We start from the raw sequence: 6,000 nt of genomic DNA, 5'->3' as shown, positions 1-6,000 counted from the left end.
TTCCTGAAACGGTTTCCAGTAAACTGGTTTTAGAAAGCGTATTGACAACGGCCTCTCTGATTGCTCTAGGTACGCGTAGGGAATCTTTTCAAAAATGTAGTACACTTTCTGTTCAATCAGTATTAATCGAGGCTCTATTATGAATAGGGATTTTAATAGTTTTTTATGCCACCAAACATCCATTGGCGTTTGTTTTAAAGAGATTTGGTTGCTACTTCAATTTCAATTCAATTCATCATTTGCTAAGATATTACAAAATTTGATATAAAGACTTGATAGGGCTAGAGACTTGTGTAGGAGATCTACATGTAGTCCCCCTTCATGGATGGGTCTAGTATGTGCAGGATGTGGTATGTCTTCACTCATGCAGTCAGTCAATTGTGCTGCCTGTGCAGCTATCTGCTATGTCAGGTCTGTCTGTTAATTGATCACTTTCCATGATCAATGCCTGTGCTAATTTGTCTACATACTGTGTATATCATATACATGACTGTTTATAGTATATTGTTTGAAAAGTAGCTAATAAATAGAAGTTTTATGCACAGACATAGCAACTCACATGACTCCTGTGTTTATTTTCTTTTAAAGTTACCAATCTATCAGTGAGCTATTGTACATGTAGGCCGACAGACCAAGGAGATAGAGGTGATATCTCCTTGGACAGACACTATTTAAATTAATGCTTGTGTTATATCCTACATAGTCCTGCAATACATACATTGTGCAGCCCATCAAATTATCTTTTTTATTTGGGAGCCTTCCAAGTTATCAGCAAAGTATTGTACAACTTTATAATGATCCTGTGTAGACTCTTAAAGGCAAAACCTGGACACTGGCACCTGAACCACATGTATATTTCCTCTAAATATGAGTTGACTGCAATCTGTAGTCAGCTAGATAAGATTGTTAATGCTTGGAATAAAATGTGCTTTCTTTTAATTGCAACCACACACACGCTTTGTAGTAGTCGTATTGAGCTGTCAACAAACCAAAGCAAATAACTAGCATTTGTCCAAACTCTAATATACATTAGTACTAGCGTTTCTGTTAAGCCTTTTTAAGAACTTCACTTTGAATTTCATTTTAAATGTAGAGGGGGGGGGGGGGGGGGGGTTCACAAAGAGTTAGGTCTACTGCAGGCATACTTCATTGCCAACACCCACATGAATGTGATCTGACCAATGTGGTGAAAGCTCATACTACACAGTACACACAATGGGAAATTTAAGTTTGAAATTTAAGTTTAATGAGAATTCAACCTTTGTGATATACCCCCTGGTTTGGGGGATGATTGTCAAATGAATCCAGAAGTTCCTATTCCCTAATTTCCCTTCAGGAATATAATCTCCTTGGTGTGATAATAATATGGTTTATCATCAAGAGAATCTGAATGAAAGATAGTGCTTGAGCTCCCTGAACGAACGCTGTCGCTGTAGGCATGTATAGAACTATTCTCCTCTCATGTCTCAGAAGACTACTCATCAATTTGTCTGATATTTGCCCATCAATCACAACACTTTTTAATTGTCCTTATGAGGATTCTTCATTTTGCTTTGGGCCTTCATTGGTTTTTGTTTTAAAAATGTTTACCATGTGTTGCTTTCGAATGCCTGGATTTATCTGTTTCATTCAGCTAATCATTGACTTTTAAATGTCTCATTAATGTCAGATAAGGGAGACAGAGATGTAACTGCAAGACAAGACTAGTCTTCTGCTGATTATAATTTGAAAAATAGGTTTTCTTGGAGATTCACTCTTTTCCGTTTATATAGCAGGGCAGCTTTCACCTGAACCTTTCGTTCTGCATATTAGTTATTACGCTCCTTTCACTGCATTTTCATGCCTATTTCAACAGGGAAGAGCACAGTGTATGTTGCATGTAAAATACATGAGGCCGACGTAAAGTGCTCTATATGTTTTGAGCTTTGGCTCATGTCTGAACAAGGCTTCATCGTCTGGGCTATCCTTCATCTGTAGTCAATATTGAAATGGAAAACTAGTCCATAGCTCTAATTTACGCCCACAATGGCTGCAGTTCATAGCCTGACATTTATCTTGGAGCTGGTTTAATATAACTGATATTACATTTCTAAATGTTATGAAAATGTGAGAGATTGCTAGCTTGATAACAGTTTCTGTTGTCAGAAAGCTGTCTGTGCTAATTTAAAGAATTTTAAATTTTCAGATGGGAAAGCAAGTGGTGTGTAAGGGGAAATGAAGGGCAAGTCTTGCTTTCAAAGGGTACCGTAGTCAATAAGGGTAAAATCAAAATAAATTGAAGCCCTTATAAATAATCTGGTATTAAAGTATAGTCCTATTATTAACATGAAGAATTGGTTTTACAAGTTTAGAGGAGAAAGGAGATATGTGTTCTTATTTTGGAAAAAGTGCTATGTGGGATCCTGCATCAGATGTTGGTAAGGGCACAAACTAGCTTTTAAGCTGATGTAATGAAAAAAAAACGAACAATATTACTATTTAATACCCCCTTCACTCATTCTCTGAAAGTATGGCATTAAATACCCATGCATCCTTTCAATATAACTTCCAAATTTAAGAGTAATTTATCCAAAGTAATAGAGCTAAAAGGATGCATATGAACCCCTGAAATTAGCTGCTGTAAGAAACTATTCCTGATACGTCGTTGACCCTCCAAGAATGTTAGCTACTTGATTGGTTAAGGCCATCGCTTCCCCTGTTCCTGCGTTGAGGTGTAGCATGTATTTTGAAGAGGGCAAGAGAGAGAATTTGCGTGGGACGAGACAAACAGACAGCAAATATCGAGGTGCTATTGCTAATGAGATAAACAAGGATATGCCAAGATGGCGATTCAATGTAAAGCTAATTGATCTGTGTTTTTGTTGCTCAAGCTTTCCCATTCGCAGTAGAAGTATGTGTAAGTCGACATCTGTAGTGATACTTCTTGTATTAAAGCTGTCTGTAACATTGACACAACTCCAGGAATTAAATGGGAAGTCTTACCCTGAAATGAAGTTGGTTTTAATAGAAACACAAAAATTGTTTAGAAATGGAAATTCTTGTTTTTAACTATTAAAAATATTGATATCAATAAAAAGATAAAATGATTAAACCTCTTACATAGCTATATAGTTCCAGGTCAAAAGAATCTATCAGCACCATTACAGAAGATTTACATCCCTTGCACCAGTGAGCATTGCATTTGAATTGAGGTGATATACTTTGAAATAATCCTATGATACTATGTAAAAGCATTGTTTGTCCAAGGACCTTTCTTCATTTGTTATTCAGCTTTACACCACAGATCTCCACAGGGTTATAAATAACCACTGAAGTATTGTGTAAATTCCTGACTTCCAATGGTCATTTCAGTGTGATTTATAGACAAGATATTTACAGATGGAAAGGGGTCCCATAAAACTAAATTTGAAATGGAATGGGAAGGAATTCAAGGATTCCTGATGTTTGGGGTAAAAAACATGAAATGTGAGAAAGTGGGAAACAGAAGAATTGTTTTAATAGACATAACACAGTTACCCCACCCTCTGATTGTTCCCAAACTATATGTATATGATTCACTGTTTCTAGTAGTTGTAAATTGTGAAAATGAGTGACATTTTATTGTTGTAATTAGGCTGAGATTTTTTATATATTCAATCATGAGAACCTGGTGAGAAATGCAGACTTCTTTCTGTGATTGGTTTCATGTTTTTTGTAACAAATGATATCCTACATGTAGTTCTGGTTCAAGGGGAAATTAAAGTGGATGATAAGGAATTTATGCTTCTTGTGTTTTTATATTGTGATGTTCTGTAAACCTTTTATTAATCTAATAAATTTTACAGACAGTGCCATAATCTGTGGATTATAGGGTAAATTGCAGAGTTCACTAGGTAAAGGAATAAATACAAGTCTCAACTGTGACCTAGGTTTATTGTTGACTTCAAGAGTTGTCTGTCCTCCTTCATACTTTGTATCCCAAGATAAGCCCTGGATGAAATAGTCAATCATATTCAATGGCATATCTAGGTTGAAGCTAGAGATGGAGGGGGCAATGGCCCTGGTTGACTCTTTCAGAAATGATTTTAATTAATATTACAAGCAACCAAAGAAGCTATAACCTGTCAGAATGGTTATTAATTGCGATTTTCCTATTGTCTGATGGTGGAAGGGGCAAAAGTTACTTTTTTTTCTTATACCATTGCTTATATTTGAGTAAGTAGAGGTTGTGATTACTGGCTTTATCATTTATTACTGTACATGTAGGAAGATGAAAGAGAAGGGTTGGGGAAATTTAAGTATGGTGGTTTTATGTCAAAGAATAGAAACACATTATTTAGTATTTAGTAATTTAGAGCTATAATTTTATAACAAAAGATGGCCTACTCGCTAGATGTGATTGTAAAATTTTGTTTTCTTTTTAGTTTTATTGGTTGCCCTAAATCCATACTTGGTTAAAGGGATGCTCCGGCCTGAGAATATTTATATCTGAATAAAAAGAGTAAAATTCACAGAGCAAAATGCTGAAAAATCCTTTGAAATCGGATAACAAAGAAGTTATTGAATTTTAAACTTAAGCAATATTTTGTGAAAACAGTTATATGCAAATCGTCATGAATATTCATTAGATGGTCTGATGATGTCATATCCACACATTTTCTTTTCTTTTGTTATTACATGAAATCATAATTGCATCATGTTTTCATACATGTGTAAATGATGTGTCTCCATTATGATGAAATAAATTGCAGCAATAAATAACTAATGCACATAATCAGTTGTCAATACAATTGTTTTAGTTCTTGGTAGAAAATTTTTGAATAAACCCTATTTCATATAATAAAATACAAAAGAACAAGTGGGGATATGACATCCTCAGCCCATCTAATGAATATTCATGAAGACATGCCTAGAACTGATTCACCGGAATAATGCAAATCTTTAAAATCCTATAATTCGTTAATTGTTATCCAATTTTGATCAAATTTTCAGCATTTTGCTCTGTGAATTTCATTCTAAAATAAAAATATATTCAGCCTGGAGCATCCCTTTAAAACCTACATGTAGGCTAGAGTGGTGTGATTTATTTATTTCCATACTTTTTAGCAATGAGCAGGTGTAGTCTATCACACTGATCTTTCAGACTTTGTGAATAAAATATAATGTCCTGTAGGCCTGACACGGGGGTTTATGCCAAGAAACTTGAGTCACAAAGTCAACATCGTGTATGTCCTGCAACCTGTATTACTCACACCTTTTAATGCAGCCTTTGGTTTGCCAATCATCAATACTTTAAAGGAATGGTGTTAGTTTGTAAGAGAGATGAAGAATCATTTGAGCTTTGAAAATCCTTTCTTTTGTAGAAAGAAAATTATAGAAATGAGTTCACTAAGTACTAAGGATTTTCCTTCACTTGCCCTCAAATTTATTTGAAATGCAGAAAAAAAATAGGCCAGCTAAACTTTCATTCTGATGATTTGTGTCAAGTCCCAGACATTCATTGCAAATGAATCTCAGCAGAATTGAGTCAATGGTGATTTCCTTACAACAAACATAAAAAGATCCTTGTGAAAGCACTTTGATATGAGACCTGTGTTTCTTGCCTAATTCAATCTGAGTGCCAGAGCTGAAATGTAACTTTAACCAAACCTCCCACGTGTGGTTGCTCCTGGAATATTGCCAGGGTAGAGGTTACCAAAAAGTGTACCAATGAATCTTGTTTGAGAGCAAAGAAGAGGTAACACTTCCCCTGTTGAATTTCATTTAGAATTTCATATACAATGTAGTCAAGTTTATGGTCCTCTGGAGGTAGCATTAATACCAGAGGATGTTCTGCAAGGTGTAAATCTTACAAAAGTCATGCTTAAATGCCAACTTATTTCTTGTAGTCTCATTGATAATTATTGTAAGCAATAACACCCGTCCCATCAGCATGTTCTTACCAATGCAGTGATGCATTGTATACCAATCCCAAGTGGGATTTTAAGTGTAAGTTTTAGGCATACTTGAATTTTTGTGAAA

The sequence above is a fragment of the Lytechinus pictus genome, chromosome 2 (genome assembly GCF_037042905.1).
Source record: "Lytechinus pictus isolate F3 Inbred chromosome 2, Lp3.0, whole genome shotgun sequence".
Taxonomy (NCBI): Eukaryota; Metazoa; Echinodermata; class Echinoidea; order Temnopleuroida; family Toxopneustidae; genus Lytechinus; species Lytechinus pictus.
The sequence above is the reverse complement of the archived record's forward strand: the minus strand, read 5'-3'. Positions refer to the sequence as shown.